At 44.8% G+C, this 24,845-nt stretch overlaps 1 protein-coding gene across 8 annotated transcripts in view; it reads right to left on the bottom strand.

The window, feature by feature from the left end:
• LOC147448180 (plasma membrane ATPase-like) overlaps positions 1 to 24,845 on the bottom strand; it is a 167,821-nt gene that overhangs the window by 106,728 nt on the left and 36,248 nt on the right. Inside the window, exon 1 of one of the 8 annotated variants that reach the window (XM_086524041.1) lies at positions 12,242 to 13,207. The exons of 5 other annotated variants lie outside the window; for them this stretch is intronic. The gene's annotated coding sequence lies outside the window, so the exon portion shown is untranslated. Of the gene's footprint in view, positions 1 to 11,800; positions 12,101 to 12,241; positions 13,208 to 24,845 lie in introns of those variants that run through there. 2 more of the 8 variants (XM_086524042.1, XM_086524044.1) reach the window with 2 other exon arrangements.

Genomic DNA, 24,845 nt, shown 5'->3' with positions numbered 1-24,845 from the left:
CATCACTGCGGCCTGTCCTCCCGTGATGATCCACTGAAGGTCCCCAAATCTCAGCTCCATAAAGCAATGCAGAAGCCACCAAAGTGTCAAAGAGCCAGAGCTTCGTCCGAGGCTCCTGAAACTGAACCTGTGAACACATCCTTTCCAATCTACCCAATGCTGCATGGGTTCTGGTCAATCTAGTCTCTGCTGCCCTCCTCAATGAAAATGCTGGCCCACTAAAAACCACTCCAAGGTAAGTGTAAGCATCTGTATACTCCACCTTCTCCTGGCCGTATGTGAAGGCGGGCGCGCTGACCTTTTGATCCACTGTGGGGTGGTATTAAATACCATGACCTTGGTTTTACCAAGGTTGACGGACAAACCACTTTCCTGGGCAAACCTATGCAAAGCATCCAAGTGACGTTGCATCCCCTCCGGAGAGTCGGAGATCAACACAATATCATCAGCATATAGCAATAGTGGAATCCATGTCCCTGCTAGTTGTGCACCTCTATCACCATCTCTCTCAATGTAGTCAGAAACCTCATCTACATACATACCAAATAGAGTAGGAGAGAGCGGGCAGCCCTGCTTCACCCCAATAGTGGAGTAAACCGGTGTGGATAGACCCTCTGGGGTGCGTACATGCCCCACTATTGACCTATATAATGCCATGACCCCCCAAATGAGCTCTGTGGGTACTCCCATCTGTTGTAATCTGCGCATCAATCTAGCTCTGCGCACTGTGTCAAATGCTTTGCGGAAATCCACAAAGCTACAATAGATCCGTCTCCCACGCGATCTGCCCTCCTCAATGATGGCTTTGAGTGTCAAGATATGGTCAAGAGTAAAAAAAACCCTCTTGAAACCTGCCTACCCGGCTGCGCGTATCCCCTTCCTCTCTGCCCATCTACTCATCTGCTGCTCAAGAATAGATGCGTACAACTGTGCCAATGTGTGTCCAATCATGATAGTGCGATAGTTCCCAGGTTCCATAGGGTCTCCCAACTTGAAGAAGGTACAATAGTAGATAGGCTCCAAGTATCAAGCAAGCCCTCACACATGGCACGGTTAAACATAACTGCTAGAAGCTCTGCTAGTAAATCTCTGGCATGCGTGAAATGCTCGGCCACTAAGCCATCATGATCATATGCTCTCCCAGTCCTCATCCTGTCAATGGCCTTCCTCACCATCTCAACGGTGAAAAAAGCACATGTGTGTGGGCATGGATCGGGGGGGGGGGGGGGGGGTCGGGAAGGGGGGGCTGCTCAGGAACTTTGTATAGAGATGATGCATACTGGCCCCAGGCCTCTGTAGAAGTGATGGCAAGGGGGATGGAGTGCTCATGAAAGAGCCTCCATGCCTCACGTGAGTCCTAACTCAAGAATAGCTGGTATAGATCCTTCTCTAGGCGAGCCAAAAATGCCCTCTTCTTCCGCCGCACTAGGCGTCGGAAGTCAATCTGTGACTGCCTGTGAGTGATGTCCCCCAAAAGCACCTCCCTTTGAAGTCTAGCTCTAGTGTCCCAACATTCCTCATCATACCAACTATCTTGGGGCATGCTTCCCGAACGGCGTCAATGGACTGATGCAATGGGACTATGCCGATGACGACGACGGTGATGACGACGACGACTTGATGGCTGAAATCTGAGATCTTCTAATCGCTGAATTTCGGGACTGTTTTGGTGGCTGAAAATGACTGTTTTGGCTGCGTTTTCTTGGGCTAAAGTTGGAGGGACTTCTGCAACCGACTGGGGGCTGATCTGCTACTGTTCCATATGCTGAAAATCTGCGTTTTTAGGCTGAAAACCAAAAACGCTGACCTATTGTCCTAGCGTTAGTGATTTGCTAACCTTCTGCTGCCGAATGGCTGGAAACAGGAAACGCTAGGGCTGATATGCATCTGCTGATGAAAACGCTACAAAGGCTGATGTCTGCTCTGCTGAATTCAATGAAGAAAAACGTTGAACCTGCTGCTGATGCTAGCGTTAGTAAAATGGCTGAAAACGCTGATGGTGGTCAGGATAAAAACGCTAGGCTTTGATGCTTTCTGGCGATGGTGGTTGGATAAGGAAACGCCAGGGAACTGGGGGGGATGGAGATGGCTTGCTATGGAGGAAACGCCAAGTCTGCTAGAGACAAGGCGATGGTGCTGAGGGGGGTACTGCTGAGAAGTTGCCTGTTGAGCGGGAAGCTCCTCTTGCCTCTTCAAATAGTGCTATCTCTAGTTTGCCTATATACAAACTTAGCAAAATTGCCCTACCTACTTTTGTTGGAAAGTCACTTAAAAATAATAAGTGAAAATAACCAAAAATAGGAAAATAGGCTAAATGCACTGGAAAATTCCCCTAACTGATGCTAATGGATTCTGATGGGAATTCCGATGATCATGCTGTGTGCAACCGAAGGATATGCATCTATGATAAGTGACTGGGCATGCACGGTCTACGAATAGACTCACAAAAGTGTCAGATCACTGCTAATCTAAATTGACTGGACTGACTGAACCCTGCTGTGGTGTAGCTTGTCCACGGACACATAGGGTTGGGATGTGTCACGTGACAATTAGCCTCCTCCATGGTGAAAATCCGGGGAGGTATCACCTTGTCTCGAGCGACGATACCATGTGTCCTCATGTGTACACGCCACCTATGCATAGATCTCTGAGGCCTTGGGCGTCTCGAACGACACGACCAAGCTTGGGTACTCAATCAAGCAATATACCTTGTCGAGGGGGTGTATGGTTCTTCCACTTAGCACAATCCTAAGTGGTGCTCATGAAGAATCCCAAAGCTCTCTCTAGGCTAGCACTTTGTGTCGACTTTTTGCTCCTAAAAGAGTCTCTGTAAACGGGCATATCTCTAGAAGAAAGAGCCCCATGCATCTCTAGTCCGTGTAGTCCATGATTCGAGAAAGTGGTCCAAACCCCTCTTTAAAGAGACAGTGAAATCATCCTTGGATCTCATAATAAGCAGTGTAACAGCATATGTAATGCTCCTCTATCTCATGCTCTTGCTGACAGATCTGACATATCCGCTTCTCTCTTGAGGTGTACCCGTGTATCTTACAGTCTCTATCTCATGTGTAAGGGGGAGAGAGATGCACGAGAGCAGAATCATTGGGCTAATTAGACAAGGGAGAAGGCAAGCTTTCCATTAAAGCGGTCAACCTAAAAATCCACTCACAAATGAAAAACTCAGCCCTCTGTCTCTTTTTGGGCACCCCCAAGCTGGGAATGAGCTTCTGGAATAGAAGTCAAGCAAGTGGCTCTCCTACTAACATATTTCCACTATGCCCCTTATGGTTCAGTTTCCTAACCCCTCCCAACTTATGAAGTTGTCAATGACTCCATTTAGGCGCACACAAGCTTCCATACTTATCAGAATTCATTGCCTTTTCAAGGGTTCTGGGGAAAACAAGTAAAATAAACTAAATAAAAATATGTAATACATATTTAGAGAAGGCAACAAGAAAAATACACCTCTTGGTGACATACCCCACCCTTGAAATACTGTAAGTGACCTCACTTGCATGCCAATGACACATGCTCATATCTCTTGATATCACATGTACTCTATGATGGAAATCAAAGATATACATGCTTCCAGAATTGTAGCACTGGACGATTAAACAATCCCACCAACCTTGCTACCACACATATATCAAACATAGAAGTCTTTTAGTTTACTCTCAAGTACAAACTTCTGCGCTCAAATTCTATATAGAAAAAGTCATACTTTGACAAATAAGTAGAAAAAATACCTAAAGCCAAAATAAATAATGGGATCTTATTGGGCTATTCAATTGAGATGCTCCAAATTTTAACACCCTCTTTGCACCTCATAGTGGATATAAATGGTGAGACCAAGTCGATGAAGAAGCTACCATGGACACCCCAACAACAGTTGTCATGGTTGTCATGCTGGATACACCTCGAATTTGCTAGTATCAACGTGCCAAAAGTCCCTACCAGCCCCAAAAATTTTCACCTACAGGCATTGACATGCGAGTTGATAATTATGGTTATGCAAAGTCTTTACCATAATCGATATGGGCATCCATATACTATAATATCGATGCCTATATCAGACGCCCATATCGTCGTTTTTGTGGGGATGCAATAAGATACTTATTCCAACGCAGCGAGAATTAAAAACCAGTCCACCCATGCCGGTACACGCATCATAATGTGAACAGCCCCTTGTAGTGGGGTTGTTTGTGCTAAAGAGAGAGATGGACCAGGCAATGAGGCATCAAAGGGGGAGAGAGTAGAGGATGGGCTAGCATCATCATGAGGCAACGGTTAAATGGTAATAGTGCAGCAAGAAAAGGATTCAATTCCAGCAATCCATTTCAACAGCTCTTCATCAGTTGTACGTGTAAGTTGGATTGTACAGAGAGGGAGCTTTGCTGATTCTACTTTGTCTCCAAGCATCCCATACAAGTACACACAAACTCGTCTGCATCCTTCTTGAGTTGTGGCCAATAGAAGTATCTTTCAACACCCTTAAGTGTAGCCTCAATGCCTTTGCACCCAACAAAAGGAGGATTCTGACACTTCGTCAACACCTTCTACCTCAGACTACGAGTAACACACAACATAGTCTTTTGCAACAAAAACCCTTCTTTAAGAGAATTGTCTCCCCACTTTGTACCCTGTTGAAGATCTCGCCAAAAATTCGAGTATGTAGCATACTACTCCCCCATGTCATCAAAGTCTCAATGATGTACTAAAGTGACAGCAACTATCTATGGCTTGCGAGACAATGTATCTACTACTACATTCTTCTTTCCCTTCAAATATACTATCTGGAAATGGAACTGTGAAAGAATATTTGCCCATCTCATATTTTACTCTGAAAGGCTGTTCTAGGACAAGAAGTATATCAAACTACGATGATCCGGACACATTGTACAATTTGGACCGAGCAAGTAATGCCTCCATTGAGTCAAACCATGTATGATTGCTAAGAGCTGCTTTTCATATAGCTGTGCAAGCAACCCTCTCCGGCTTAGACGACATCTTGCTCTCGTGCGCTAGCTCCCAGATTGCTTCCGCAAACATCACAGTAAACCTCAAAAGACTTTTGCCAATCTGGTAGCTCCAACACTAGCCCTGTGCTTGAGGCTTGATTCCTAAACAATCTGCAATCTCTAGTGACATAAAGTTGGCCTCGGCTCTGCTGCTGTCAAATAAAATGAGCGCTTCTTGGTCTTGTACTTAGCCCCACGTTGGGATCTTTATAACCCTTAGGTGTCTCCATGAAATCAGGAACATGTCCAGCCTTGGTTTTCTCTTTCTTTGCTCGCTCCTCAACCGCTTCCAATGTTTTGAGTTTGTCTTCGTTTATGCTTTGGGCAAAACATGGCGTTTCCCTCATTGCCGACGTGTGGAGCGATACAAGGAAGAGATCTATCCATGGCCTTGTCGCATACTCGAGTGGAGAGATGTACTTTGTGCACTCTCATGATGCCACCGAGAGTGGCAAGTCCGCCAATGTCCTCTCTGCAGAGTTGACAGCGGCCATAGAAACGATCGGTGAGCAACACGTGGTGGCCTTTGTCACAGATGGGGAAGCATCAAACAGGGCAGCATCAGCTATTGTAGAGGGCCACTATTCGCATGTGACAGTGTGCTTTTGCATGGCACACTGCTTGAACAACCTTCTAAAAGACATCGGCAAGCTAGAATGGATCGCTCCATTCATTGCTGATGCAGTGAAGACTTACTTTCATCAACAATCACAACTTGCTTCGGAGCGAGTACCTCAAGAGGTCGGGCGGCAAAGTGCTTCTAAAGTATTCACACACCCGCTTCGCATTCAACTTTCTTCTTGTGTGCAGTCTGTCTGAATGTCAAAATGCGGTTTGAGAGGTCTTCATCAGTGATGAGTTCACCACCTTCCCTATGCAAAGACAAGTGCACGGATTTTATGCAAGGAGAAGGCAGAGGATCTTGAATTCTGGAAGGAGCTCAAGAGTCTAGACGCACAGGTAAAACTGGTGGTTCATTTGCTTCGAGTTTTGGATGGCGTGGACCCTTGCCTTGGCAAGGTTTATGAGGCAATGGACCACATGATCAAGCAGTTTGCATAGCTTGAGCCAAAAGCATTGCTATTTGAGGAGATCCATGCGCTTTACAGCTCAAGGTGGAATTAATATGCCTCTCCTTTACACGGGGCAATGTACATGGTGGATCCAGAGTTCCAAGGTGCAGGGCAAGAGACAGATAGAGTAGTCATAAACCAATTTACAGAGATCTTAAACAAGATGGTTCTAGATAGAGATGGCCGACGCATTGTCAGAGATCAGTTGAGACAGTACAGAGAGATGCGGGGGTCATTTGGCCTAGATGCTCAGATTGATTGCAGGAAAATAGGTTCAGTGCTATGGTGGGAGGACTATGGCTATGATGGCCCTGAGCTTTAGAGATTGGCAATCCGTATTCTCAGCCAATCAGTTACTACCTCATGCTTGAAGCAATAGTGAAGTACCTTTAGCCACATTGCTTCCAAGAAGAGGAATCGGCTTGGAGTGGAGAAGGCAAATGATCTTGTCTTTATCAGCACAAACTTGAAAATGCTTTGCAAGAGTACAAGTAAACAGACAGATTCTTTTACACAGTGGGAGATGGAGCAAGAGACTCCTTAGGCAGTTGGAGATACAGAGGCATCGACACCAGGTACTTCATCCATGGCTAAGGTTGAGCCTCGCCTAGAGCTCGATGATGACCGCGGCGCCACACATCCCAATCAAGTCATACTAAGGTTGAATGGTCTTCAAATCGTGTTTTTGTGGATATTAGAGTCAAAGACTCTAGTATTACTTGTATTCAAACACATAACGCTAAAAATTACATTATTTGGGTGTTTCTTAAGCCTCCCGTTCCTCGTTCCTGGTCCGGACCCATTCCCGTTCCCCCGTTCCGCAAGGAGGCCCGTCGCCATTCCCATTCCACGTTTCGGGTAACTATGGTTCAAGGATCGAGGAACCCATGAGGCAGTGTGGGTCGATGATGAATTTTTCAAAGAATTTCCAGAGTTGTTGGCAACCTACAAGGAAGCCATGCAGCTCGGTACCAGTACCTCACTTTAAAAAGGAGGGAATGTCACGTGCACATCTGACCCTATGTGCATGTGAACACTTTATCTCGGCTCTGATTCTCAGGTCTAGGGTTCAGGTTAGCCTAGGAATGTCTGGCACCCTTGTGAGCCTCTGCACAGGTCGTGCATGTCCAGGCACTTAAGAGTAGTTGCATGTCCTTTGATTGCACAACCATGATCATTAGCATGATTACCTAGTAGCCAGCATGTGCATAAACCACCACATGAGCACCCATTTTTAACAGCATGTGAACCACCTCTTATAATTGAATAAGTGACTTTTGCACTTATTGATAATAAATCAAAATCGTGGGCTGAAAGGAACTTATCAACCCAGCTTTGAAGACCTATATAGGCATGGGCATGGCACATGGAGAAGGTAGGAGAACCGAAGAGAGCACACGCATATGATGCAGCAGGCACTCTAGTGTTTCCTCCTCAGCAAGACATCACCTGCGTTTTCAGCAAATCCTCATTAGCGTTTACAGCACATCATCATCAGCGTTTCCAGCAGGACAGCAGCAGCGTTTGACTCTCAGATTTCAGCCCTTTCGTCTCGAAGCTAGCCGTACCAGATCAGCCCGGCAGTTGCAAATTCCGTTCAGATGAGCCCGCACCTTTATTCCCCTTCAGTTTCAGCCATAGCATCGTCGTCGGCACGGTCGTCATCATTGTCGTCACCGCCATCATCGACTTAGCCTCATCTAGCATCATAGCATCAAGACCATTGCATCAAACCGTTGTACCAGATTTGTGCAATCTATAGCATAGACCTCTCTCGCCATAGAGAGGAGGGCCCTTGGAGGAGGTTTGAGAACCATCTAGTGTCGTATCTTTCTCTCTCTCTTTCATTCTCAACACTTTCATTCATAGTAGCATTCACTTTGTTTGTGATCAACTACACTTGCACTCTCTCTCTCTAAGAAGAACGGAAGGCTCTCCCTTCCGTAAGTAAAAGGAACCCTTGAGCACAGTTCGGAGCACTCATCCTGAGCACTAACAACATTCACTTCGGCTGCACCTTACAGTCAGGATGCATGCAGAGAGTAGGTTTGGGGACAGATGCCTTGTCTTGTGATTGAGGAGATGCGCCAGAGGCTTGAGCTGCCTCTACGGCTAGAGGAGCTCCATGAGGCCCTGAGAGCAGTTCCCCGAGGCAGTTGTCCCGGTGAGGATCATTTGACTCCCAGTTTTTTCTTGGAGTACTGGGACTTGCTTGGCTCAGATCTTTGTAGCGCTTTTCAGTACACCTTGCACACAAGAGAGATGCCTCACAGCATGAGTGAGGGCTTGATCTACCTCATTCCTAAGGAGGGAGGCTCCTTGGACAAGATTCGACAGTGGCGGCCCATCACCATCCTCAACTCAGCCTACAAAATTCTAGCCAAGGCTTCGAGCCTGAGGAGTCAGCCACTTCTAGAGAGCATTATACATGGGATTGAGACAGGTTTTGTCAAGGAGCGCAATATCCTTGACAGCATCTTCACTTTTTGGGAGGCATCTGCCCTCGTGCGCCTCCGAGGTGAGGATCTGGTGATTCTTCCTCTCGATTTTGAGAAGGCTTACGACAGAGTTGACTAGGACTTCTTGGAGGGCACTCTAAGCAGGATGGGTTTCTCAAATGCTTGGATCAGAGGTGTGTCAGCTCTATAGAGGGGACCGGTTCATGCTCACACACTCGGTCAAACATGGTTGCCCTTTAGTCCCCCTTCCTCTTTCTATTCTATGTTGAGGCGATGAGCAGATTCTTGGTTTCACAGCAGGTTGGTCTGCATCGCTTAGCGCTCCCTATTCAGGGCCATGAGCTACTGGATGCTGAGTTTGCCGACGACTCAGCTCTGTACTTGGAGGGCCAGGAGGCAAACCTGCACAGGTGTGAGAAAGGTCTAGAGAAGTTTTATTGTGCATCAGGCGCACTGATCAACTGGAGGAAGACAGTGGCTTTCTGGGTTGGCAGTGCTCCTACACCTAATTTGTCGCCGGTGAGGGCTTTAGATGGATTCCCCCAGGGACTGCAGTTCGCTACTTGGGTTGTCAGGTTGGCCAGGACTTGTCTCCTGAGCAGCAGATTGCTCCCCTCCTCCTGTTCATCAAGAGGAAGTTGCTACATTGGAGTTCGGCACGGCTCTCTTTGGCAGGCAAAGTTATAGTGGCCAAACAGGTGTTGTTGGCTACTATGTGGTACATTACATCTTGTTGGATCTTTTCGAGCTCCTAGATCAGCCCTTCTTGGGAAGTTTGTTGTCAGAGGACTGCTTCCAGGGGAGGATCCCTGGAAGGTGTTTTTGCTTCAGCGGCTTAGAGCTCGAGTGCCTCATGCAGGAGGCCCTTGGAGACCTTCCATCAGATGCATCTTTACAAAGATGCACAGAGTTGGTCTGAGCAGGAGATTGGAGTCAATTTGCTGCGAGCTTGCTTCGCTCTTGGGAGCAGTTGCGACGTGGCCTGGAGCAGCACCCGCCCACTTGCATGAAGGAGTGCTTGAGAGAGCCCCTCGTTTGGAACCCCATGGTTAGCACTCAGAGAGGCCACTTGGTTGGTAGTAGGTCTCATGTTTCTTGGGGTCCCATGGCAGAGGTCCAGCACGCACTCTAGGCGACTGGCTTCAGTTCTCAGGTTTGCCAAAGGAGATAGAGAGCATCCAGCTACAGGGTATGAGAGGGGTGCATAGCATGTGCCAGGACATCACAGAGGCTCTACCAGCTGAGTAGCTCACTCCTCTAGAGACAGCAGCTCCTCGATGGATGGGGGCCTTCACGCGACTGGAGGTCCTCGTTGCAGTTCGCACTTTACTCAGAGTCCGTACCCTCCATGTTCTTCAAGATCCAGGCCGAGGGTCGACTACACAGTCTCAGTAGAGGCTCCAAAAGTTGCAAAGTGCTGTTTTCAGAGGATTCGAGTAGTAGGCATCTATGGGAGGACTTGTCATCGATCCTGACCCAGCAGATCTTGAAACAGGCCATTGGAGGCTTTGGGCTTGGGAGAGTTGCCCTTTCACACGAGTGCAGTGGGATCCTAGAAAGTGATTTTGGAGAGACCCCTTCTCTTCAGCCAACCAACCTAGGATCCCTTTCTTTCAATACACACTGTTCGACTGGGGCGTCACATACTAGCAGCACGGAGAGAGGCTCGTCCTGCTGCAGCACTTCATTGGCAAGAGGAGGGTCTCACAGTTGAGTTCTTGTCAAGCTTTTGGGCGAGGTTGTGGGACTCTAGACAAACGCGGCGAGTCACTTTGTTCCAGTGGCTATGGCTAGTTGCACACAGAGCTACAGCAGTGGGGAGCTGCCTAGTACATAGTGGCCTTTCGGCACCATGTGGTGCTTGTGACCATCCTTTGGAGAGTCAACGTCATTGTCTGTGGGACTGCCCTATGGCACAGCAAGTTTGGCTTTGGGTCCTTCAGTCGATGCCAGCTCTTTCCACATCACGACAATACACTTGCTTGGTCCACCCTCACGAGCCCTGTACTATCCTTTGAGCTGCTAGCACGACCCCTGCTACAGAGCTTTCCCCCAGGAGTGGTGCAGTCAACAGTGAGAGAGAGGTGTGATGGGAGCTCGTCCGTGGCCTGACACTCTAGTTCATTTGGCGGGCCCATTGCTTCTGCATCTTCGAGGCTCGCCCTATCCCACCAGCGGAGACTATTCGTGACTTTTGGTTGGAGTTGATCCACTCTCTCAAAGAACAATTTGAGAGACTTCAGGGCAGCTCCGACCGTATGCAGGAGCATAAAGAGACGTTCCTACAACTCTAGCGCCCTGGGCCTTTCTTCACCATGGTACGAGGTGAGCCCAGATGGCACTACCATCCACCTGTGTGGCTTTTCCCTCCTCCCATCTCTTGATTTAGCCCTCATTGTATATATGTTGTTTTTTCATTCGGAGAGTCTCCCCTGTGGTAGATGTAGCCCTCTCTCGTAGAGGTGATTGTAGCCCTATGAGCAATTTTCTTAACTAATGGAAGGATCTTTTTCTCGGAAAAAAAAAAAATATGAAAGAGAAGGAAATGGTGGAGAGCCTCAAGAATGAAATTGGTATCAACGGACTCCCCTCATGTTGGGGCAGGAAAGACATGGGAGATGAAATGAAGGATGAATGCATTCTAAAAACAAATGTCCTCAAAGCATGGTTAACCAGGGTAGTTCCTTTCGTAAACCTTGCATAGCCCCTTGGTATCATAGTCAAAGGCACTTAGGCAAAGGTTAAATGGATAAGTTTGACAAGGTAGCAGTGACGAAACAAACAAAGTCTCTCTAGGGAATCAAGGTATGGATAGCTGATGAGTTGACACCATTGCAAGTCAGCAACAGACCAAGAAAATTGGCCAAACTGAAAGAAACAATGAAGCAAGGCAAGTGGGCAGCAACCATTGCATACCCCACTGCCCGGAGCAACCACAACTCCATTTAGATATAGTTAACTTCATCATCTTTGTAATGATACCCCTTAAAATTTTAACTTTTAGGAACACGGATGTATATGATCTATCCTATAGGTCAACTTCGGTCGCTATAGGACATTGATATAGCCGTGTTTCTTTCTCTCTCGACAGAGAGAGGTCGACCCTTCTCTTTTTGCACATAAATTTCAGCTGTCACCTTCAAGTCCACATCTGCCGAGTATGAACAGTGACATTCAAATCACATATAAGTACAGGTGCATATCTACATTTCTACAATTCAACAGGTACTATCACAAGCAGGGAGCGTACTTGCACGCAACCTTGCCGGTTTTTTACTCAATGGGCATCTTCTTCTACAGCAGGCAAGCTCGTAAGGGCCCAATCTGCATTTTCTTCATCAGACACGTCCAGATTCCATAAATAGAAGATACCCTGTCCCATCAAATATTAGGGTTGGGCTTTTTGAGAAGCCCCCGAGAGGAGAACCTATGGGGGGTGGTACAGAAGACACCCTTGGCCTTTGTTATTCACCAAGATGATGCCCCAAAAGAAGACTTTTTCTGTAACCATAGCCATGATTATGCCTCCAATCCCCCCTCCGATTAGCAAGCAGCCCGCATGAGAAACCTCAAGAAAATTCAAGGTGAGTAAGCAATAGTTAGTTTTTATGTTGAAGGATGAAAAGGTCTTAGAGCTTCAGACAAAATTACAAGAGGTGAAGATACAGCAACAGGCAGGGAAGGAAGATACACGTGGATTGAAGAAGACACGTGATGCACTGATGAAGGAGGACCTTCAACACAAAGTGATACACCAACAGGCAGTAGCCATCTCAAAGTGATAGTAAATGGCATTTTCATTTCCAGATACAAACATGTCAAAATGACAACTTGTTCCATGTCCCATTCTCATTGCATGCTATTACATAGTAGTCTTTCACTATCACCAGGGAACTCCCTCTTCTTTGGCTTCGTCTGCCTCTGTGATCCCTATTCCACACACCGCTACTGCCCCTGCAGTCCCCAATCCCCCATACATCTTTTGTGTCCCTCCACCTCGTCTAAATCTGTTGTTATTATTGCTTCAGCCGCTCCACCACCCCATTTGAATTATTTCATGAGTGAATAGGTGCGCTGTAGACTTCTCTTGGGTCCTTTCCTTTCGTCGCCGGCCAATCCCTCCTTTCTCCTGTCCATCTCACTCTGTCCATCTATCTATCTAAACTATACCTATACTCTATACTTCTCAGATTCTTAAACCAATCTACTTATAGAAGCGCAACCACAACAAAATGTTGCTATCATCACAACCAAGAATCGAGCTATACTTCTATACTCTCCTTGCTATACTTCCCTCCTTTCTCCTGTCCATCTCACTCTGCCCTTAAAAGCGTGGATGAAGAGTCCATCTCTATCTACCTATACTTCTATACTCTATACTTCTCAGACTTTTAAACAGCGCAACCACAACAAAATGTTGCTATTGAGAGCTCTGAAGCCTCTGCAATAACCGTAACGACTTGTTGTCACGTCAACATCCACTTGAAGAAAAAAAAAACACGCTCCTGGCGGCTTCCAGCCCTCCGCCGCCCCTCCTGCTCCCCCACGCTGCCTTGCTTGTCACTTGGTGGTGTCAGCGCACATTTGCCACGTCGACTCCTGCGCATTTGTTTTGCCTTCGATCAGAATGGGGGCATCTCGTGAGATACCCCATTTTTCAAAGAACATAGGGCACATATTTTATCTACTAATCTAGCCGCAGCCGGAGGCCGCCTCTCTCTCTCTCTCTCTCTCTCTCTCTCTCTCTCATGTGCTATGCAGCCGGGAGGCGCAGGGCACAAAGCCAGATTCATCTGCTTTCGCCACGTGTCAATGGGGGGGAGGGGGGGATCCCTCTCCCTTTTATAATAGTATAGATCTATCTATGTCTTTATCTATATTGTTTATTCTACATAAAGAGAGAAGAAAAGGGGAGGGATTCAGGCAGAGGCTACCTGATGAAGGATTTGTTGCCATGTGGCTACTTTTTTTTTTTGTAAATCATGATGTTATTTACAAGTGGGAAACCTCAAAACGAAGAAAACCCACAATAAAAATGTACAATAAGTGGGGCGTTATGATGCTCTGAAAGTTAAGAACACTCAAAGAAAATCATGTAAGCTTCAAGAGATATCTCCCACATCATAAGCATAATGTAGGGCTTGCCCAAGGGAAAACTTGAAGAAAGGGAAAGGGTCAATTTTTAAAGCATGAATTTCTAATGCATGAAACATTCAGGAGTTGCATTGGTGCCATATGGTCCACATAATCCAAAATCTGACCCAGCTAAAGAAGATCTCAAACAGAGATTGTGGCAGTTGCAGAACTCCAAAAATCCAAAATCGTCTATGAAAGATTCCATTTGGGAAACGAAGGTACAAAGCAGAGGACTGCCTCATGAAAGTTCGGGAGTAGCAGCAATCCCAAAGCAAATGCATAACCGACTCATCATCCCTATGACATCCAACACAACGAGCGGAAGCAATGCGTCATGCATGCAGCAAAGTACCAACCGGTAGAGTATCCACCATGCATCTCCATAAGAAAATGTGTTCCTTGAGTGGTAACTGATTCTTCCAAATGCGAGAGAGTGTTTTTTGCCACCATAATTGAGATCTGGAGAGTGACCACAGTTGCTTTCCATGAGCCACAATCCATGCATCAGACTGCAGCAAGACATAAACAGACCCAGTCGATATGCATTCCATCCTAATATGACCGAGATGCCACTCAGAAAGCCGAGAGTCCCAAAACAATGGAGGCACTAGAGAAGCATGTGCGACTAGCTGCTGAATTTATTGCCATAAGTGTCAATAATGAGCTCCCAAATCATAACGTACAGTAGCGACCGGAAAACAAAGAACCTGTCCCGCATTATCCAACACTTGATCAACCTGGCAGATCCCTTTCTGTGAAAGAAAGTAAGCTTGTCAAGGAGAACGCCAGACCAAAGTAAGAGAGAAAGTGTAATGGAAATGGCCTATGAACTTTGAGAATAGCGGAATTAAGAGAATTAAAGTGAGCATTTTTGTGAGATTACTTTGAGAATATGGAGGGTGAACTTAATTGATGGTAGCAACATAAACATCGTACGTAATTAACTTGGCATAAACAATACTTTTGCAAGAGAGAGAGTATAAGAGAACATGACAATAGATGAGGATCGGATTTACTTGGAGCCGGTCCCCCCTCCAAAATGCATTTGTATTATAGATTCTCCCATCAAGAGAGACTTTGTTACAATACAATTTTTGTGTTCCTTGTGACCTTGGTGATGCTATGAAGATGGAAAGCTTCATGCATCATGAGCCTAACATAAACTTTGCAAAAAGCAGACCTTCCCATCTCCATTTGCTTTCCTGGTTTGAGGAGGGAGTACCTACCAATTTTGTCCAGGATAGGCTGAGAGATTGGGACTGTCCTGGAGACACCTCGCACGGCAGCCTCGGTAGCTGCCAAGGCGGCGGGTATCCCCTCAGTACGTGTTCCCGTTAGAGACACCCACACTCTCCCGAACGTCATCCTACTTCCTCGGGTGAGTGGGGGTTGGTTCCGACAGAGCGTAGAGTATTCGGGCCTCCCGAATCAGTGTTTCATTTGTCGACATATGGATTCCTGCTTGCTTCTGCATCCAAATCTCTAACTGTTAAGTCCCATGTCATTGCACTGTTATTGACCATGACTATTTTGCCAAACTGAAAACTGATCATATATGCAACTTGTCTCATCTGTGTCAAAAGTATCAATATCACATCTACAACTTGATTAGTGCTATGGTGGATTTTGAATCACCATTGGAAGGAAGTCTCTCCTAAAAGGGACAAGAGGAGCATAGCTATACTATGTTTTTTTCAATGTCAAGCAGGGATTGCAACAACCTGCTCAGAGTCAAACTTCCACCAAATTGTGAGTATCTATTCTAGCAACATAGGGTTTTATGTGGTGTCACATTATAAGGTCTTTTCATTGTCCTAATTGTATACCTCAAACACCTTCGAAGGTGGAGAGAGCTAGTGGGGAATGAGGGTAGGGAAGAGGAATAAGAAACATTCCATAGGAGAAAGAAATAGTCTCTTCTTGCTCAGCATAGCATAATAGCATAGTAATGAAGATGAAGAAGATGGCAAGCTTAAGCATTGAAGCATGGCTCTTGGTTGGATTTGCATTCCATAACCAAGAGTGTTGGTGTAGGCTCTCCACTTCTCAAGAAACTTGGAGAAGGAGATGGAGCTCTTGCATTTTGCACTTCACACAATGAGAGAATGTGTGTGTGGGGGGGAGAGAGTATACCACCCCTCTCATGCTTGGTCCACACCTCTCTCTCTCTCTCTCTCTCTCTCTCTCTCTCTCTCTCTCTCATTATTTTATTATTTCCTTTGGACATGTGTCCTCTTTTTCCTCTTTGAGAGAAAGAACTTAATTTTTTTTTTATATGTATCTAAATTCTCATTGGACCCCTTTAAAACGTATCCAATAGCATTCAAACACATCATGAGGGCCACATGTGGAGGATTATTTGAACATGTGTCTTTTATGTTTATTAAGTCATTTGGTTGAATGGAATACTTCAAGGACTTATTCAATCAAGCATGGCACGTTCATGTCTCTTGAGAGTTATCTTTGAATTGAATACTTCAAGAACTTTAATCATTTAAGCATGTGAGAAACACCTTAAGCTTTTGGGTAAAGTTCCCACTAAAACTTAGCAAGCCGACAAGCACCTCATGCTTGGGTAGGATTCCCACCTCAAGGTCAGTCCTAACTTACCTAAGGTCAAGGACTTTTGAACACTAACTTTTGGAGGTCCTTAATGAAGCTAACCCTACGGTCTTTAAGCTCCATTAGGTAGCATTGCTCTTTGACATACCATCTCTCATTTGGACCCCTTTACCATTGGCCCCGTGTTGAGATAGATCCATAAGCACATGTTTATATTCGAACCCTTGTTCCCGTTTATTATCCCACATTAAATGATCAGTTTAATACGAGAAAATCATTTGGGTTGGTTAGAAATTAGATTTTATGACATTACCTCTCTCTTGAAATCATAGTCGTCCTCAACTATGAGGTAAAAGAGATAAAGCCATAGTCATTTGTCAATTTGTCTTAGCGGGTAGAGGATCCCTTTTTACCCTACAACATCATTTCAAGATGGATGAATAATCCATTTGGTGCTTGGGAGACATAGCTGCCGCAAGCATGTCTGCTCTTTGTTCCATTTCAACCTCCCAAGTAGAGTGACAAATTCTACATGGTATTTGAGAGACGTCGCCATCACAAACATGATTCTTAGTATGCATACTAGTTAACTTTGTGCACAATAAAGAGAGAATTAGTTTTATAGGATAAAAACATTGATCATTCAAAAGAAACATGTACATTTGCTTACTCTAATGTAGCATTGTAAGTGTTGAGGTTCATACTATCCTTAAGCTGGATTCCTTGCATCCATCTAGCATCTTCAAAAGGATATTTTTTGAACTTAATAAGATACCGTCGGATAATCTTACCATGTCGTAGTACCTTGTCTTCATGCCGAAGGATAGCTTCGGGTTGTAGCACCTCTTCTTGGTCTTCAATAACTGGTTCATTTGGAGGCTCTCCTTTGTAGGGCTTAAGTAGGCTCACATGAAAAGCATTGTGTATGAGCCAATGGTTGGGCAACTTGAGTTGATAAGCCACCTCATTGATTGGCTTCAAAATTTGAAAAGGACCATAGTATCTTTTTGCTAGTTTAGCATAATACTTTTGATGGCCCGTAGGATTTTTGCCCGTCGTTTGCCTCAATCGAGCCTTAGGAAACTTAAGTAAGACCCAATCATTTTCTTTGAACGTTAAGGCCCTTCTGTGCTTTTCAGCAACAGCTTTTTGCCTTATTTGAGAGATGGATATAGCCTCCTTAATCTTTTGAAAATATGCTTGCAGGTCGCGGCTATACTCATCGGTAGCGAAGATCTTCCCATATACTTTAAGTAGCAAGGAACTTTTAGGTCTTCCCTCTATGATTTCAATAGGTGCTTTTTCTATAGAAGTATGGATAGTATTATTATACGCATACTCTACAAGAGGTAAGTACTTTTCCCATTGTGAGCTTTGATCTAATTCTGTAACATAGGTCTTTAGTAATTCAAGAATCGTAAAATTGGCTATCTCACTTTGGCCATCTGTTTGTGGGTGATAGGCCGAAGAGAAATTCAATCTTGTATTTAGATTTTTCAAGAGACCTTTCCAAAAATTAGTGGTCATTCTAGGATCCCTATCTGACACGATGGATGTTGGCAATCCATGGTGTTTGAAAATCTGGTATATGAAGAGAGTTGCCATTTGGTGTGCCTTAATAGTCTTCTTGACAGGGATAAAGTGTGCTTGCTTGCTAAACCTATCGACTATTGTCCATATTCCCATATTCCCATGAATAGAATTGGGTAATCCAAAGATAAAATCCATGGATATACTCTTCCATGGTGAATTAGGGATTGGCAATGACTGGAGTGATCCAGGTTGCTTTCCTCTATCATACTTGATCTTTTGGCATACCACACATTTTGAAACATACTCTTGTATGTCCACTTTCATGGTAGGCCAATAAAAGTACGTCTCTACTCCTTGAAGAGTAGGTTGAATGCCTCTATGCCCCGCATAGGGAGGAGCATGGGATTCATACATGACTTTCTCACGAAGAGAGTGGGTAACACATAGCCTATTTCCATGGAGAAGATAACCATCCTGAAAGGTGAATGGTTCCTCTTTCTTCCTCAAAGCAAGGGTTGACATTATGTCTTCAAAGTCAAAGCCAGTAGCATACTCATCTATCATAGAAGATAGATCATTGTGAGTTGCTATAGACACAGCGTTAACTTTTGGTCATTGTGAAAGTGCATCAGCCACTTGATTGTGCTTGCCAGCAATGTGAGCAATGTGGAAATTAAATTGAGAAAGAAAATTTTCCCACCTCATTTGTTTGTCGGAAAGCTTTGTTTGCATCATGAAGTACTTGAGACTTTGATGGTCTGTTCGTAAAATGAATGGAGTTCCCAATAAATAATGCTTCCCTATGTCTAGGACATGTAGAACAGCTAAAAGCTCTTTCTCATAAATGCCCAAGACCTGTTCATCCATATTGAGTCTTCGGCTCTCATATGCTATGGCATGCCCTTCTTGAAGCAAGACTGCTCCAAGGCAATCACCACAAGTGTCACATTGGACCTCAAATGGCTTTGAGAGATCTATAAGCATAAGGACTTCTTAGCTCATGTAGATTCCTTGGATTAGGCCATGCTTTTATTACCTCTAATTTTGATGGATCCATATGGATACCATCTTGAGAGATAATATGACCTAAGTATTGAATCTCTTGAAGGAAAAATTCGCTTTTCTTTTGGTTAAGAAAAAGCTTGTTCTCCCTCAATGCTTGAAAAATCACTTGGAGATGTTGCTTGTGTTTCTCCAAGGACTTGGAGTAGATGATGATATCATCAAAGAACACTCAAGTGAACTTGCAGTAGGGTCTAAATATTTTCTGCATCAAACGCTTGAATGTGGCATGTGCATTGGTCAAGCCAAAAGGCATGACTAGATATTCATAAAGACCAAACGTTGTACGAAACGCGGTCTTTAGGATATCTTCCTCCAATATCCTTGTTGTTGGGGTATGAAGCCCAATGTGGTCGCCCAGGTAAGTGGGCGGGCCGCCAGGTATATACACATATTCTTTTGTTAAAACCTAATAAGAACTCACTATGCTCTACACATTACAGTAGAGCGAGTTCACCATATCGTCGTGCTCTTCTTCTCACACTCTCTCTCGCGTCGCACTTCCACTCGTACTCCTTCAACTGGTATCAGAGCTCAGATCGAGGCTCGGGGCAGCACTGCAGGAGGCTAGAGTCACCAGCTCAGATTGGAGTGAAATTCGACAGGCAAAGACACGGCCCCAAATCTTGTGGGTGCATCCGTAGGGCTCGTTGTGCTCAGAATTTCATTCTGAGGTCATCTCGGTCACCGTTCGTCTTCGACAAAGTTCAGCGCAGGCCATTTTCGACTACGTGGTCTCAGCGGATGTAGATCCGACGCTGCAAACTTGGGGTTTCGGCCTACGACTGCAGGTGCTGAGGATATCGACACTCCTAGAGTGTTGATTTGTGGCTGTCTACACATCGAAGGACAGCTCACAGTTCTTGGAGGCGTGTCACATACGACACGGGCACATCTACACACAGACTGTAGGCGACATCCACTAGTTCATCAGGTAGCTTGTGTTTGCTGCTTGATATTCCAGATTTCATCCTGAAATTGCAGGTACTTCCACATGGGATGTATTGTCAGAGATGATGTATGTCTGTTAAGGGTTTGCTGGCTGTGAGTCACGCAGCAAACAACCGCCGCAGCGGTTACAGCATACAGTGGGAAATTTGTGGATGTATGACTTTGTGGGAAGTCTATGTACTGTCAGATTTATTGCAGCCTTTGTTGAGGGTCGAGTGAGGTTTTATTGAGCTGGGGGATTCTCGAATGTTGAGATCCTTTCGGTGATACAGGTCTTGGAGCGATCCCTCGAGCACCCTTAGATAGGCAGCTAGGATGTATTGACTGTGAGTTAGACAGTTGGGATTGCATCTTTGCTTTACTGCCGTTGAGGCATTGTCGCGGTCTATGCGTACAGGACAGTGACAGGACAGTCAGAGACAGTACAGTTGCAGGACAGGTTTACCCACAGCTTACAGTGTCAGAGAAACAGTGTTTTTGAGCTTTTTTTTTTTTGTCTGTTTTGAGTACACCAGAGCCATTTTACAAAGGAGACTCTGCCGAAATTTATGCAGAATCTGAAGCTTTCTTGGTTCATTTGATAGGTTGATATTGGTTCAGAGGTCAGTTTACAGGGGAAACTCTGCCGAATTTTTCCCAGGAAAGTAAACTACTGTGAAGCGTAGCTATGGCTGGATCACAGGACACTGCTCTTTACAATATCAAGAAGCTAGATGGAACCAATTTCCCATTGTGGAAGAAGCAGATTTGGCACGTGTTGGTACAAGAGAAGCAGATAAAACCTATAAATCTCAAGGGGATAAAACCACAAGATATGGACGAAGATGAATGGAGCGAAATGGATGAATTGGCACTTTCTACCATTATGCTGACTTTGGCAGAAAGCGTTTACTTCAATGTAGCAGACGAGATGTCGGCTTATCAAGCATGGTTGAAGCTGAGTGATCTTTATGAGAAGCAGAGTGCAGCTTCACAGGTATACTGGCTTAAGAAGCTTGTTGACTTGAAGATGAAAGAAGGGACACCTATGTCCAATCATCTGAATGAATTCAACACAATCTATAGTCAGTTGTCAGCTCAAGGTGTCAAGTTTGATGAACCTATTAGAGCTATGTTCCTGTTGATCACATTGCCGGAAAGTTGGGACACTTTTCGCACAGCTTTGAGTAATTCTGCACCTCCAGATGGTTTGAACATAGCAGGTGTAGAAGGAAGTCTGCTTACTGAAGAAACCAATAGAAAGACAATGGACAAAGGCAAAGGAACAGCCTTAGTTGTCAGAGGAAGGACCAAAGAAAAGTACAAAGGTGGAAAGAGAAATCAGTCTCGTAGCAAGTCCCGCAGTGCTAAAGGCAAGAGTGACATAGAATGCTACCATTGTGGCAAGAAGGGTCACATGAAAAGAGACGGCAGAGAATGGAAAGCAGAAAAAGGCAAAGAGAAATCTGAAGACCATGGTGAGAAGAACAAGTCCTCAGTGAAGATTCAAGAAAAAAATGTGACAAACACTGTTGCAGAGGATGACAGTCTAGTGTCAGGAGACATCTACTTCTTGAAGAATACAATGGACTTAGCTCTTCTTACAGCATCTGATGGAAATGCACTGAGTGACTGGATTATAGACTCAGGGGCATCACTTCATGTGTCTCCAAACAAGGAGTGGTTTACCTCTTATGTGACCACTAAAGATCATGTTCGGCTAGGAAATGGGCAGACATGTGAGATCTTAGGTGTTGGAGATGTTCAATTGAAGTTTCAGAATGGCTCTTCTTTCACGCTGAAGAATGTGAGACATGTTCCCGCAATTACAAAGAGCTTGATCAGCACAGGTTTACTTGATGATGCTGGCTACGTCACCACTTTTGGACAGAACATGTGGAAGATATCCAAGGGTTCTATGACAGTAGCACATGGAGTAAAGTCTGGAGGACTTTACATAATTTATGTATCAAATGTCTCTAAAAATGTAATCAATGTAACCGAGCAGCCGAACGTTTCTTTGTGGCATAGCCGGTTAGGACATATGTCCAAGAAGGGAATGGAAATCTTGTCTCGTTCTGGTTATTTGCCTGGCTTTTCATTTAATGATTTTGAATTCTGTGAACATTGTCTATATGGTAAGCAAACACAACAGCCACATAAGCATAGAAGCAGTAGAAGAGATACACAGTTGGCACTTGTTCATAGTGATTTGTGTGGACCTATGCCTAACCTATCTCTCGGGGGCGCTTCTTACTTTATGACATTTATAGATGATTACTCGAGGAAAGTATGGGTTTACTTTCTCAAGCACAAGGATGAAGCGTTTAGTGTTTTCAAAACGTTTGTGACACTTGTGGAGAATCAGAGTGGCAAGAAGCTTAAATGCTTACTCACTGACAATGGTGGAGAATATGTTTCAAAGGCCTTTCAGGACTTTGGTGAGTCAAAAGGTATAAAACGTGAACTTACTGCTCCTTACAATCCTCCTCAAAATGGTGTTGCTGAGAGGATGAATAGGACCATACAAGAGAAGGTCAGAAGTATGCCGTCTAATGCACAGCTGCCAAATGGGTTTTGGGCTGAAGCTGTATCAACAGCTGTTCATCTTGTAAATAGATCTCCTAGGAAGGTTTTGCAGAAGGATTCAGTGCCAGAGATGGTATGGTCAGGCAAAATGCCCTCATACAAGCATCTCAGAGTCTTTGGCTGTGAGGCATATACTCACGTTCCAAAGGAATTTAGGAACAAACTTGAGCAAAAGAGTAGAAAGTGCATCTTTCTAGGCTATGGTAATTCTGGTGAGATGGGGTACAGACTTTGGGATCGCGAATCCAGAAAGGTTGTCCGCAGCAATGATGTTCACTTTAATGAATCCAAATATCATTCTAAACCAGAGAGGGTTGAGGAGATTAGAAGAGTTGTCTTCCAAGAAGATGGACGTGCACGTGCAAGACAAAATGTCAGGGCTCAAGAGGAGCAAGGACAGGATAGAGTGGAACCAGAGGTTGTGGCTGAGCCTGAGCCACCTATTGTGGGTAGATCTGGACGTGTCACGCGACCTCCTAATAGGTTTGTTCCATCTATGAACTATGTCATGTTGACTGATTGCAATGAGCCTTCATGTTACAAGGAAGCAGTGCAAATGAAGGACTCCGGGAATTGGCAATTGGCCATGCAGTCAGAGATGACAGCTCTGCATAAAAACAAGACATGGAAGCTAGTTAAATTACCACAGGGCAAAAAGGCTCTACCTTGTAAATGGGTTTACAGGTATAAGATCACCGCTCATGATAGTCAGCCAAAGTACAAAGCAAGGCTTGTTGCCAAGGGCTATAAGCAAGAACAAGGCATTGACTTTGATGAAGTCTTCTCTCCGGTGGTCAAGATGACTACATTGAGATGCTTTCTTGCATTGGTTGCCATATTAGATTTGGTGTTGCACCAAATGAATGTCAAGACAGCGTTCTTGCATGGTGATTTAGATGTGGAAATTTACATGCAGCAGCCAGAAGGGTTTGTTGAGAAAGGCAAGGAAGATTGGGTATGCCAGTTGTTAAAGAGTCTTTATGTCTTAAAACAATCACCGAGGGCATGGTACCATAAATTCCACAAGTTTATGCTTTCTCAAGGCTACAAACGTAGTGAGTTCGATCACTGTCTATATACAAAGAAGGCTAAGGATGGCAGTTGGCTGATCCTTATTTTGTATGTGGATGACATGTTGATTGCTAGCAAGCACTTGGAAGAAATTTCAGCTTTGAAGTCAAAGATGGCAAAATCGTTTGACATGAAAGACATGGGTGAGGCAAGTCATATACTTGGTATGCGCATTTAGAGAGACAGATCAAAGAAGTTGATTTGGTTATCTCAAACAGAGTATATTGACAAGGTTTTGCAACGTTTCAATATGGAGAAGGGAAAGGCATTGAGTGTTCCATTGCCACCATATGTGAAACTTAGCAAACAAGATTGTCCTGTGTCTGAGGAAGAACAGGCTGAAATGGATAAGATTCCATATGCGTCTGCAGTGGGTAGTTTGATGTATGCAATGATTGCTACTCGCCCAGACATTGCATTTGCAGTGGGAGTAGTAAGTCGATACATGTCAAACCCAGGCAAGAAACATTGGGAGGCAGTGAAAGGAATATTGAGATACCTGAAAGCTACAAAGAGTATGCGTATATGCTATGGGAGTCAGGAGCTAAGTGTAAAGGGTTTTACAGACTCAGATTATGCAGGTGACTTAGACAACCGAAGGTCTACATCAGGTATGTCTTTACATTGGCTGGTGGAGCAGTATCATGGCGTTCTAGATTACAAGATTGTGTTACTCAGTCTACTACAGAGGCTGAATATGTTGCATCATCAGAGGCATGCAAAGAATCAATTTGGCTTAATCGACTAGTAACAGATTTGGGAATCAAAGAAGAGATGCCTGTGTTATATTGTGATAGTCAAAGTGCTATACAATTGGCTCGCAATCTAGTTTATCACTCAAAGACAAAGCATGTGGATGTGAAGTATCATTTCATCAGGGAAATGCTCGAGGATAAGCAACTTCAGCTTGTCAAAGTTCACACCACAGAAAATTCTGCTGATCTACTTACAAAAGGACTTCCCTGAGAGAGCTTTGCGCATTTTCTCAAGCAGTTAGGTGTAGGGTAATACATCACTTCTCTACATCTCTTTTATATTAGCTTGTATAGTAGCTTCTCTCACACTTAAAGTACCACATTGGACTTGTTAAGTATGGAGCCTGATTTACCCTTGTAATTTTCTGTGGTAAAAGCGCACATTTGTAAGGCCCCCATTATGAGGAGAAGCCATCGTGCATGAAGGAAAATCACTCACCGGAAACCAAAATTTTCATGGACAAGAATCGCCGGAATATTATGGCCGGCCGGCGGCCGGAAAGTGGTCGGAAAACAACCGGTCGGTTGGTCGGTGGCCGGTAGTCAATGGCCAATGGCCGGTAGTCGGAAGTCAATGGCCGGTGGCCGGTGGTCGGAAGTCAATGGCCGGTGGCCGGTGGCCAAATTCAATGGCCGGTGGCCGAACTCAAAAGCGGA

This window comes from Adiantum capillus-veneris, chromosome 11, assembly GCF_014529385.1.
Source record: "Adiantum capillus-veneris isolate H3 chromosome 11, ASM1452938v2, whole genome shotgun sequence".
NCBI classification, from domain to species: Eukaryota; Viridiplantae; Streptophyta; class Polypodiopsida; order Polypodiales; family Pteridaceae; genus Adiantum; species Adiantum capillus-veneris.
The sequence above is the reverse complement of the archived record's forward strand: the minus strand, read 5'-3'. Positions and strand labels throughout refer to the sequence as shown.